The sequence below is a fragment of the Syngnathus floridae genome, chromosome 17 (genome assembly GCF_059516105.1).
Source record: "Syngnathus floridae isolate MCC-2025c chromosome 17, RoL_Sflo_1.0, whole genome shotgun sequence".
In the NCBI taxonomy this organism is placed as follows: Eukaryota; Metazoa; Chordata; class Actinopteri; order Syngnathiformes; family Syngnathidae; genus Syngnathus; species Syngnathus floridae.
In genome coordinates this window covers 5024832-5037954 of record NC_142429.1, presented here as the reverse complement: position 1 = coordinate 5037954, position 13123 = coordinate 5024832, and positions in this window count along the sequence as shown.

Here is a 13123-nt window from a genome sequence, read left to right as displayed (position 1 = left end):
TTCGTGTTGCGTGCTGTGCACAAGACTTCATTGGCGTTGGCGAGCGCGCGCGAGCGAGCGAGCGAGCGAGCTTGCGCGGAGGCGCAGCAGAGGTTGAGGGCGTGAGTAGGCGCCAGCAGCTCGGTCGAGGAGGTCCGCTCGGGGACGGCTTCCAGAGCGCGTGGGCCCTTCGGCCATGGCGTTCCCTCTCGCTCGCTTTTTTAGCCTGTCTGTCCATATTCCCTTCTCTCGGCGCCGTGGGGCTCAGCTAATTGATTTCTTTCATTTACTTGAGAAAGACGCACGGCGGGCGTTATTTTTTTTTCCAGGCCACTGTTAATTAAACGTTGGGTCTTTAGGTGTGATATGGAATTCGTTTGGCTTCTCTGATCTTCTCCTCCTCTGACAATTCATTACCATTTGCCTTTTTTATTTTGTGGCTCTGCGCTGACATTTCGCTTGTCTTGAAGAGCGTTGAAAGCGCTCGTGAAGTGCACCGTGCACGGGCTGCTTCACTTGAGATAATAGCTCGCCTGCGGAGCTCCCGTCAGCGGCACAATGACAAACAACGGCACTTTTTTCCAGCTTCTTCGCTCGTCTTTCTTTTTACGCTTTGTGGTCGGGAAATGGCCATTGATGCAAACGGTGGTCCAAGGAAAGCCCCGCCTCCTGAAAAGAATGTTAATAAACACCTTTTTTTTTTGTCCCTTTGGAATGAAATTAGAGAAGTTGGAGACTTTCTTCTCATCATGCCTACATGTGTCATGGCATGATCCTTCCACGTGACTAATTTAAAAAAAAAAGGAATAGTAGAAATTCCGGCCTCCCGTTCTGTTGCTCAGTTTGTCTGTTTTTGTTTGTTTTTAAAGCTGCGGCGTGTCAGCTTGGATGTTGACTGGTATTAATAACAGCAGGGCGTCAGGCGCGTGGCCCTAATAATAGCCTCCCGCCTCCTCTTGCTGCTGACTCACTCTCCTCCTCCTCCTCGTCCTCCTCTTCTCTCGGAGATCTTCCTCTTCTTTTCCGTGTCAACATTATCCACCGCCTCCTGCTTTGTGCCACCTCCCGAATCTCACCTGCTTTCCCCTTTGGCTTCCCGCCTTTTTGTGCCTCCACCTGACTCCTCCTATTGATTCTCACAAAATCCGGTGCTAGTGATGAGTTTGGAGGAGGAAGATGAGAAGGAAGCTAGGAGGATTTGCGCCTGTGGGGGGCGCTGATGTTCAGCCTGACGGTGATCTTGAGAAGCGCCAGGTGCGAAAGGAAGAACTCAACTTGATCCTAAACGAGGGAGAGCAATATTGTGGCGTGTCAACTGGTTTGGAAACTTTCAGGCGCTTCAGTCTTTAACGTTCGGACACGGCGAGAATTTTCATTTCGATTCTCATGTGAAAGCAATCAGCTGAAACGCCGCCCATCCCCCTCCCGGAGTTTGTTAATTGCGGTGAAATGAAGAGAGCCGGGACTCACGGTTTCCCTCTCCATGGAAACACCTTTGCCGCCTTTGTTGGGAAATTAAGTGGCGAGTGATAACGGGCCTTGGATGAGTAACAAATACTGAGCAGTGTGGGAGGTGGGGGACGGGTGCGGGGGTCTATTTACCTCATTTGCAGCCATTATACTAAATGGAGTGTGGAGGCGGCTCATTTGGGGTGGCCAGTGCGAGTTTAATGAGCTGCCGCCCCGGGTAGCACTCGACTCCTGCTGCCCGGTCCACATTCCAATACTGGAGTCCACATGCATGAGTCAGTTTTCTGGCCAGGCATATTTCAGGGGGGTCAGTACCCCCGTGACCCCCCTCTAGCTCTGCCAGTGGTGGTCTCCTTTTGAAAAATTTGCTTCACTCAAGAGTGTTCTGGTCCACTTTGGGTGCATTCTAGTCCACTCTGAGCTCATTCCAATCCACTTTGGAATCTTCTGCTCTGCTTAAGCGTGTTCTTGTCCTCTTTGTGATTCAGTTGGAGAACATCCAAGTCCACTTTTTCTAACATTCTGGTTCCATCTCAGGTCATCCTGCACCTCTTGGGAATATTCGAGATCACCTTGGTGAGATTCCTTACCTTTCGAACGGACACAATATTGGCATTCTTCCAGCTAATTTGAATGAGGTTCTATTGTTATATCTCAACACCTTTGCCCTTCCTGTTTTTTTGGATGGTCTTTGGTCATGTCAGGTTATCACATGCCTGAGCAAGGTGGCGACATTGAGAGCTCCTCATCTTCCTCATCTTCATCTAAAGGCAGCCGCCCCTCCAGCCCCCGACACGGCCTTTCATTCTAATCTGACGCTGATGATATTTGTCCAGGACGACCTCTGCTTGCACAGCGTAATTACCCCGCGCCTCTCTATCAGTGCACCTATCGGAAATCAATGCGCCATAAGGAGGCGCCGTCCATGCTTATTATGAAGTGCGGCTCCCTCGCTCATTGTCCATGACATCGCAACGGAGCCACACGGTCCATGCCGGAGCGCCGTCTTCGCGAGACTTTGCTTTGGTTTGGATGACGTTAGCGCAAACCAAATGACAAGAATGGGGAGACCACAATGTTCTAAAGTGTACCAACCAAAAGTGTAACCCTTGTTTGATTGAAGCCGTCATTTGAAAGGTAAAGCTGGGCTTGAAACCTTAATTTGGGTTCTTCTTAGAAGGACGGTGAGGACAGAGAAGGTGATCAATATGTTTGTGCTCGATACAGGAAGTCAAGCGGTCCCCCGGGTCCTGGGGGGTCGGATGGGGGGGGAGGGGGCTCAAGATAACATTTGAGGCAATGGTTTCAAATGAAGCGTTTCAGATTCCTGTTTAAAACCTGGGTTAGGGTCTCCAATAAGGGGCTGAGTTTGGATTTCAAATAAGAATCATGGTACCAAATTCGGCTTCGGCGACAACCTGACCACCCCTCCGTGTTTTTCTGTTTCCCTCCAGAGTCAGCTGCTCCATATTAATGGCGACTTTGCCTCACCTCCAGCACGCTGTCGGGGTCATCGCCCCCGGGTGGCCGCCCGGCACATTGCCGCGCCCCCCACGGACCTCCTCCGAACTGTCTCCTCGGCACCCGCGGCCTCGCTCAAGGTCAGTAGCGTACTCTTCACAATCTTGCTAAACAATAAATTTGGCCGTTGATGGCAGGAAAACTTTGACAGTCTTGAAAGCCTCACCCTGTCTTAAAACCCAAATTCAAAACGCCCCCTTGAGGAAATGATGAGTATTGTTTTTGTTGGCTAAGCCGCAAGCCAAGTCAATTTGTCTTTAATTAGCGTCCGACTGGTTTGAATGGATTGAAAATTGCAGCCTGAAAGCGTTAGCGCTCGCTTCACACAAATCCCGGGGAAGCTTTAATCGCCAAATGATTATTTTAAAAATAAATAATTAATAAATAAATCTTACACGAAGGAAACCTCTCACACAAAAGTTTCATTTCCTGAATAATTACGGTTGAAACATCTCAGTGAAGGTCGAGAAAAAATTGTAATTATTCTGAATAAATAGGCGAATATTTCCATGTTTTGTCGAGCGAGCGCCGGGTGGGATCAGTCAAGGTTAGCGTGCTGCAAATGTGTGTGTGCACGCGCGTCTGATTTTCCATCCAGAGTTTGTCCACGTAAACTTGGCCTACCTTGAGCTCACGGCAGTCATGATCTTACCAACATCCCGGTTACTGTTTCCATAGTTACACTTTCTATTTGTCGTTGCGCCTGAGACTTGTCAACTTTGTAGCGGGCAAATAGCGGCCAAAGTGGAAAACTACAAACCAGTGCACCTTTGGACATTTTTCGTCTGGAAATGTTGAATGACTTTCAAAACCTTAGAAACTTAAATGTCCTAAAAAATTCCTAACTGGCTTTAATATTTTCCTCCAAACTCTTGATTGGTCTGAATGGTGTCCTAAAATGACCTTCGTAATCTTCTAAGAAGTCTTAAATTGTCTTAATCATGTCCCCCAAAAATCTCAGCTGGTCTTAATAATGTCCTAAAATGTTTGAATTTGCCTTAATAATATCCCCGTCATCAGTCCAGATAACAGGAGAGAGCGTGACCAAAGAGCTCCTTGAGTCACGCTGGGATTTGTGTGACTTTGAAGACAAAGGACACATATCAAATATTCCCCGGTTCTCCTCTGACTCCCGGGCATCCCGCTGCGCCCCCTTGAGGTCAATATTGGCATGGGGAAAACGTAACGCCTCTCTGGGGTTCGGTCTAATTCCTCAAATGTGCAGCTCGCAAAAATGTGGACACAAAGGCCGGTGTCCGAGGGCAAACGTGTCCTGCGGTGCCAAATGCTTTTTTAAGCACCGGCAGGAATTTGAATTCTTTTGCCAACGTGCGTGACTTTGAATCAAATCGTCATTAGCGGAAGTCATAGTGAGCAAAACACCTACTTTTTGAAAAAGAATCAAGAAAGATAAGGATTTAAGATTTTGCACTCTTTCTCATGTGCAAATGATGCGTTCAAGGTCGCATCCTTGATTTCAGCAGAATAAAGCCTGAATGTCACAAATGCGCTCGCTGAGGGAGCCGAGGACGACGATAAAGACGAAGTCACTCGGCCGCGAAGTCTGCGACGTGAGAAAGTGAGCCGATCGGCCGCTCCTCTCGAGGGGTTCACAGTCTCCCGACTGCGAAAGGTTGCCCAAGTAACAAAGTGTGAAGCTGAGTGGCCCCACGGCTCTTGCGGACGGCCGACTCTTCATCCTCCATGTTTGTTATATCATCACTCAATATGGTGAGAGAAGCCTTTGAACGCATCGCCTTTCACATTTGTGTGCATCTGTTCAATCGAAATATCGCACTCCATTTCAAAGCGTCACGCCTCACTGCATGGCATGAGATGAACCGGTGAATAACAGCGGTCGTAAAGTGGAGCCTTGTGGAACGCCTCTTTTGAAACGTAGCTTTTAATATTTATCAGTACAAATAAAAACATTTTTTCTAAAACGTGAGTGTTAACACAGAGCAACAACACATCCAAACAAAGCACATTTTGTTTTTTAAACAATCGCTTAAATTCTGTCTGAACCTTGGCGAAGTAATGCGTTTGGCGTGGCCGTCTGGCGAGCGGCAGCCCGGGAAGCATCGGTTAATTGGTGCGGTCTGGCCGGCCGCTGTCAGCCGAGGCCTTTCATGGCCTTTTCATGGCGTTCCCGTGGGAAGAGGAGGAAGGAGAGCCAAGGATGGGCGAGAAGGAAGAGGAGGCTTCCGCGTAATGAGGCGGCGTACCTGCTTGCCGAGGGCTGCATCACAAGGGTCACTTGTGGGCAATTAGAGAAAAATAATGAGAGCTTTCTCTTCCTGGCTGTCGTCTCTTTGCCCTCCCCGCGCTCCCCCTCTTCTCCTTCTTGGTGAGGAGCGTTGGGAAGCGTCATCAGCGAGCGGAAAAACAGGCAACAAACGTTAAAACGGAGCAACCGCATTGTATGTCTACGTCTACATCTCCATCTATATTTATACACCGGTTGCGGGAAGTCCATTTTTCTGGCGTCCGACGTTGACAGCGGCTCCCGCGTGGAGGTTTGCGCTCCCTCGACAGTGATTGATGGTCTTTGCGGCGCCTTCCCCCCCACTTGCCATCCAAATGCCCCCAAACACTCTCGTGCGTCTTTTACATGCGCCGGGCGTGCGCGTCGTTTTTTAGGGTCCGTCGCAGCCGAATCAATAATTCACTGGCGGGTAACGCGTGCGAAATGGCGGAACGGTGGCGCTCAGGGTTTGTTATGAGCTGAAAGAAGCATAAAAATGGATTAGAAATCTAATTGAACCCAGCACTAAATCTTTTTATGGTCCATTTGTGGTTGGGGTGAAAAAAAAAGAAGAGCGAATGTTTTGATGCCTCGCTCGCTTTGGCGCAACAAACAAAACAGAAAGAAAAATTAAACATGCAATAATAATTTTTTCAGTAAACAGACCATAAATTTGAAGGACACCTGAAAATGGGGGGGGGGGGGAAATCCTCTTTAAATCAGAAGGGCAGACCTCTGGGGTCTCTTTGGCCAGAATGTTTTCTGTGGGTTTACTCGTGAGAGTGATATCTACTAAATGTCATGTCGCCAAAGGGGGATCGAGTAGGGGGCTGAACTTTCAAAAGATGGACAAAACGAGCCTGAAACGGCCGCTTCAAACCATCGTGGCTGAATTCCTATGTCTTTTTTGTGAGAACTTGCGGAGACTTTTTTTTGTGGGTCTTGTCAAGATGGAGCCCAAAACACATCTGGCAATGCAAAAAGTCCAATTTTATTTGAAATATTTTCCATTTATTTTGGCCTAAAATGAACAGGAGGAAATGAGGAAAAAACAAAACAGTTGAAGGCCATGTGCGATCAACCAAAACGCAGTTCACGCAATTGCAACAAATGACTCTACGCTTCCATAATCAAAAGTTGGTGCGACTTTGCACCCAAGTGGCTTCGTGCGAAAAGCGGCAATAATTGAAGTCGTTCCGAGAAGCAGAAGCAACAAAAGCTGCTTTTCATGTGTCGCGGCGCCTTCTTTGCTCGGCGCGATGTCAAGGCTCCGCGCTTTGGCGGCGCCGTTGCCGTGGCGACGCACTGTCGCTTCCAAATGTTTGAATATCAAAAGAATGTTGAGCGCTTTGCGGCATAATGAACGTGCCGGATGATTAAAAGAAAACACACACAGTGAGACTTTTCGCTCATTTACATTGACTGCCGCTTTAACCCTCGACTTCTTCAACCAGTGGCTTTGGATTTCTCAACGCTGACAAATCGTACGTGAACGTCGTATTGTAGATCTTCAGCATGTACTCCATCAATCAGTCTGTATCTGTCCCAATACTTTTGTCCCAATAACTTTACCTACACCCCACATTTCTTAAGGCCAAACTCCACACGGTTGCTTCCTATGTGTCCCAATACTTTTGCCCGTGGGAACGAGTGTCTCCATTTTGTTCACTTTTGGGCAGTTGAGGAGTGGAGCTGAGCCGCCAGCTGCCATGCTGGCCAATTTGAGGCCATTCCCCCCCCCCCCCCCCCCCCCAAAAGATGTCTGAAGTGGAAAATCACACCTGATGGCCCACTAGGACGCTTTCAAGCCACTCGACGCTCACACCAAAGTCAATGTGCAAATCAATTATGTGGAAAAAAGAGGCTCCTGATGACAACAAAAAAAACACACTTGGCTGACGTGGAATGTAAGAAAAGTGCAGGGACACTTTGATGTGTGGCCGGTGAAGATGAGGGGAAAGTGCTGCTGAGGTGATGAGGAGGAAGACATTTGGAGACACAGAGAGTGAGAATTCTGCCAAAGATGAAAAATCTGCTGTCCCAAAACATTTGTCCAAGTGCTCCATTTTTACTCCTTGTGCGCCCCAAACCCACAACCTCATTTTTTTCACTTCCTGTTGGTTTCTTTGTTCTCTTGACGAACCGACTCCCCATTTTCTTCCCCTTTCAGGTGTCCCAATACTTTTGCCAAACTGCCGCTTTTTGAGTTGTGGGCCCCGCGTGTCCTCCCGTCATGGCAACAAGAAGTGATGTCTGCCCTCTGGGGGACATCTGCCTGCAAAAGTGCTAAACGAGTGTGTGTGCAAGTGTGTGCATGCGTGTGCATGTGTGTGTGTGTGTGTGTGTGTGTGTGTGTCTGGATGTGGCAATCGAGGACATTATACGTACCCTCACAGTGCTCGATGATGTCATACTCTGAGGACCCCACATTGATGACATCATCACTGCAATAGCACAGGTTTATGTTTTATTGATGCCTTCTTTGTTTTGGTCTATTCTTCACTCGAGCGCCCCCTAAAACAACGCAGATGTAAATACAGTTAACGAATGACAAACATTCTGAGGACAACGTGACCCTCGGCCCTCTCGTCAGACGACACGTGTCGGTCTTGGCTTAGCCCCGCCCGCCGCCCAACACTTCATTAACCAAATGGCATCGACTTCATTCAATCAAGAGGGGAAGTGTTTGTCATATTTAACGTGTGTCACATGACTTGATGACCAATGTCATGACCAACATGCCCCCCACCGCCAGCCTGAAGAACACCCCCCCACTGCCCCGAGGGCAAAGCGAGCCAATGAATGAGCGATGAGATGATTGTTACACCATCATAACACTCATCTAATTGCCAATTTCTCTTTTTAATTGAATTTGCTGGAGTGAAGAGGACGAAGATGGGATTCTTGCCATTGTGTGTGTATGTGTGTGTGTGTGTGTGTGCGTGTGTGTGTGTGTGTGTGTGTGTGTGTGCGTGTGTGTGTTGAGCGGGCAGGACCTTAATGAGGGGAAACTATGACACTGGGTGTTGTCTGCAGAGTCTTCACACCCTCCACACAGCAAGTCAGTCCACTTCCTCTCAGGACATTTTGAGGGCGGCAATCTGGACTTAGCTGACCATCATTTCTGTGCCGCAATAGTGGAAATAACAAATAGCAAGTAATTTATGATTGTTTATTATGATTCCATTTTTTAGAATCGGTACTTTGGGAAATTGTGTACATTCACTTGTGAAGCCAGTTTGACTTGACATATGCTCGACTTGGGGAGAGCCACAAAGAAGAATCCACGCCCGAAAAGACAGAGCAACTCTGCCGTTTTGAATTGAAATTTTTCTCGCTCTAAGTCCTTTTTCTTTCAATCTCAATCGGTTTTTTCTTCTTATACAGTCTATCGCTCTATTCTGCACCCTCCCTCTCTCTCTCTCTCTCTCTCTCTCTCTCTCTCTCTCTCTCTCTCTCTCTCTCTCTCTCTCTCTCTCTCTCTCTCTCTCTCTCTCTCTCTCTCTCTCTCTCTCTCTCTCTCTTCCCGGTCGCGAAAGGAGCATCGGAATGCGAGCTCCTCGCGTGGCTCCATTTATGCAGTCACCATCTGACTGGTATATGAAGGAATGACTTGGCCAAGACAGACGTCCCCTCTACCTCTACAACGCCATTGACTGACCAATCGCAGGACAGCCCTCGCTCTCCTCTTCCTTCCTCATCATCTCTCTCTCTTTCTCTCTCTCTCGCCTTCCACGAGAGCATCTTCTCATCCTCATCCTCTTTTTTCCTTTTTGTCCTCTTCCTTCTCACACCGTGCGGTCCGAAGAGGACTTTTTGTCTTGTCGGAGCAACGTGGACAGGACAGAAGAAGAAGTCGAAGTGCTGACGAGTGCCGAGCATCAACTGTAAGTATAACACACACACGTGCGCGCGCGCTGCTTTAGAGGATGCAGTTGATGCCAAGTTGTCTCTGTCATACTTGGCTGAATGTTGAAGTCAAAGTTGTTTACAAACACGAGTGAAGCAAGAGCTCGCTCGGCTCTTTGGTCATTTTTGTTTTGAGATGCGGTTGAAGATGAAGGTGCGCTTGGAGTGACCGCGTGATGTCATGCTTGGATGAGAATAGACAGTTGGGATGGACCTCAGGAGTCGTTTTCGGGTTTTGTTTTGGTTGTTCTGGGAGCGCAAGAGTGTTTTGGAAGGAGACTCTGGCAATGATTTTGCGTGGGCAGGGTTTTATTGTGTTGATAAAATATATTCAGTGATGTATTTATTCATTTATTTGAATTCCGCACTTTTTAAATTGTTAATGTTTGCGGTATATCTTTAATTTTCAAATATTAGAATGTTTTGATAATTTAAATGATCTAAAATAATATAAAAATGGCTAATACATTTATGAGTGAATAAACTGTCATATTTGAAAATATTTTAATTTTGAAATTAGTTTTAATAAAAAATAATATTAAATTGTATTTTTGAAAATTTCACAGAATTTTAAAATCATTTCGGTAGATTGATTTGACTATTTTGGCTTTGGCCTGAGCACAGAAACAGCAAATAGGTAATTATTTTGCAAATAATGGATGACTAAAAAATCCTTTACAAATTCTCGAATGCTGAATCGTGAAAATACTTTTTAGGAATAAGACTTCCTCTACACTACTCTATTTGAATGTTGGTCATTTTGGTTGTACTCAGGCAGCAAAATATCTTTTTAGTTGGTTCTTGGAGCACAAGTGTGGAAAACCACGATTCTATTAGCTCGTGGTGCAATAGCAGCATCATTTAACAAAGCAAGCAAACGACATTGGCAACACCGACTCAAGTTTCATGAATCAAACATGTCGACTTGTCCTCGTGTTTGTTGACCATGGTGCGCCGTAATTGGAGGAAAGTCGATGGTTTCTCGCCGGGTGTTTTTTTTCATGTCAGCGCAGAAGCGAGCCCCGGTTACTTGTCGGCCACGATCGATCGGGTGGCGGCGGGTAACCGGCGCTGATCATCAATACGCTGGCTTAGGAGGCCAGGCCGTGCCGCTGCCGCCGTCCCCTCTGGCTCAATTACAGCTGCCGCGTTCCTTTCATACGACCTCCGCAAGGTCAACCGCGGTGTCGGCTTCACATCATTTTTTGTTTTTTTTTTCCCCGCCAGCTAGCGTGGCTGCTAAATGTTTAATGGCGGAGCTCGTCGATAACCACTCAGTTCATGAAGGAGAAAATGCTCTCGTGGGTCTTCTGAAGGGAAGGGTTGGCTGGAGTCGGAAGGCTTTGAATCTGAGATATTCACTGAGAATTTTGTTAGTTTACAGATTTTGAGATTGAAGGTGATGGAAGCTCAATATCAGAGAGAAGTCAATGTTTGCTACAAGTTTACATTAGCCTGAAGATTACGTGAAGCCCGATGCACACATAAAGACAAAAAGTATGACCAAAAGAGTTCAATACCCATTTTTATCTTGTAACAGATTAAAAAAGTTTTCAAAAAGTTTGAAAAATCTATGTGTACCAGGCTTTAAAGAGAGACATTGTTAGCATGAAGTTCTTAGCCTGAAGATTATAGATAATAGCTAATAGATAATGCTTTAAGTTAGCTTGAGGATGTTAGCCTGAATCTTGGAAGCTAAGCTAATAAACTTGCTGATCCAATGCTCACTTTTGTCTGTCTTTGAAATAATCATTCAGACGTTTGGAGCCGATTGAAGGAGCTGGGTGCTTCCTTTCAGCTTCAAACTATCCGTTAGCGCAGAATGGCTCACATTTGTGCCTCATTTGCTGCACCATTTTGTCCCCAAAGTCCATTAGCACCTTAGCCTGTCTGCCGCTTTTAGCTCGCCAATAAAACGGAGTGAGCGCTTTCGTCTCCCTATTAGATCAGCACCGCTGCCCGCTTAACTTTATTTTCCATTTTTTTTTGCTCCATTTAACACGTCCACGAAGACGGCTCGCTTTCACTAAATAGAAAAAAAATTCTATGAGGACGACTGAGATGTGAAGCGAACGACCGGGCAGCCTATCTCATTGGCGGCCATTACACCTCACACGGGAAGTAATTGAAGAGGCGAGAACGCTCATTTCCTCTCGCAACACTTACTATTCTTCTTACTTTTGCACTTTGCAGGCAAAAAAAGACAGAGCGGAAATTCAGTCGGTCACCGAACCATTGCAGGAACATTCTGGTCCAATTAGAGGACATTTTGAGAAGTTTCAATTCAAATCCACTTCTAAGTCATAGTCCCTTTTTGGAAAATTCACCTCCATTTTAGGGACATTGTTCTCCACTTAGGGGATATTTGCCCGTCAATCATTTTGGCCATCCCCCTGTCTCTTCCTCGACGGATTGGGCTTGAGCGAGCCGCTCAGGTGAGAGCATGCCGTCATCACGACGGCTGCTTATCTCGCCGCTATCGATCGGGTGGCGCGTATGTGTGTTGGGGTGGGGGGTGGCGGGCTTCAAAGCGGGGCGACCAATCAATGGGGGCATTTCAGTCTCCTTGGAAAGTCCTTTGTTTGATCCCAAAGAATGATTGGACGGGCCTAATGCTAACATGCCGGCCACCTGCACGGAGGTCCGTTTCCAGTTTTGACTTTTGGAATTTCCACAGTGCAAAACAAAAAAGTCACAAGTTAAGTCAAAACCAAGAAGGCGATGGAACAACGACGTTGGGTTCTTTCTAGCCCCTAAAACAAGCTGATGGTTGTTTTTCTCGCATCCTGGCGAACTGCTTGAAAGTGTCGATGCGTTTCATTTCACCTTCTCAATAAAAGTGGAAATTTCGCCATTTTCAACGATTCCCTTCTCGTAATTTGACTTTTTATGTCATTTTAGTCAAATGACTTTCGATTTTATGGTCTCTCATTACGTTGAGCCTTTTCACCAGTTGATATTTGTGCTAATTAATAGCTGCTGCAGCTTACCACACACATTTTTACAACTTGAAGGAAGTCCTTCATCAACTTTCAGGGCATTCCACTCCATTTTCAAAACATTTCACTCCACTTTAGGGACACGAGTCCACTCTTTGGACATTTCTTTGGGAAGATTCCAGTTTACGTTCAGGATATTTCAGTTCACTTTGGAACCTTTTCGTGTGCTTTGGGAACATTTCGATCCACTATATGGAAAGAGTTTGGCGCCTTTAGGTACATTCCAGTCCACGTTGGAAGATTCTGGTCCACTATGGAATGATTTTGTACACTTTCCGGCCCATGCTAGGAACAATTTATTCACTTGAGGACATGAAATTGAATCACTTGATAAACGAACCGCGAAGTTGCGAGGGATCACTGTATTCTGGTTCACTTTGAGGACTCCTGATCTACTTTAGAACATTCTTTTTGAATTCATTCTTTGGGATCATTCAAATCCATTTTAAGAGCACTGTGATCCTCTTTTGCAATTTTTGTGGTGTGCTTTGGAAATGCTCATGTCCGCTTATTAGACATTCTGCTTCGCTCAGAAAACATTTGTCCCACTTTGGCACGTTGTAGTCCACTTTTTTGTCCATTTTTGTTGACGTGTTGGCGGTTATAATCAAATTTGCGGATGCAGGCATCATTAAGTGGTGCTTGTGTACGTGTAGTGCGCATTGTCTCGATTTCAAGTATGTACCGGCAACGTCGGAATTTGCTGGCGCGAGTCAATCAAAGTTTGCCGAAGCAGCGGTCGCCGAGCGTGTTATTAATGAATCATCCTTATTCATTCAGCGAACGTGGCAGCTCATGACGCCGTTGAGTCGACTCGGCAGCCAAGCGGTAAAGTGGCGGACGACTTAACAATGGACGTTCCAGCTGCTTTGCATAAAATCTTTCTTTGCGACCTTCTTCACCTTCTTGGCAGACTTTTTATTGATTCCCTGCCTGGTACGACCTTTGCCTTTGCATCGCTGTTGCCGTGGAAACACTAAGCCGGAACATTCTGGTCTGC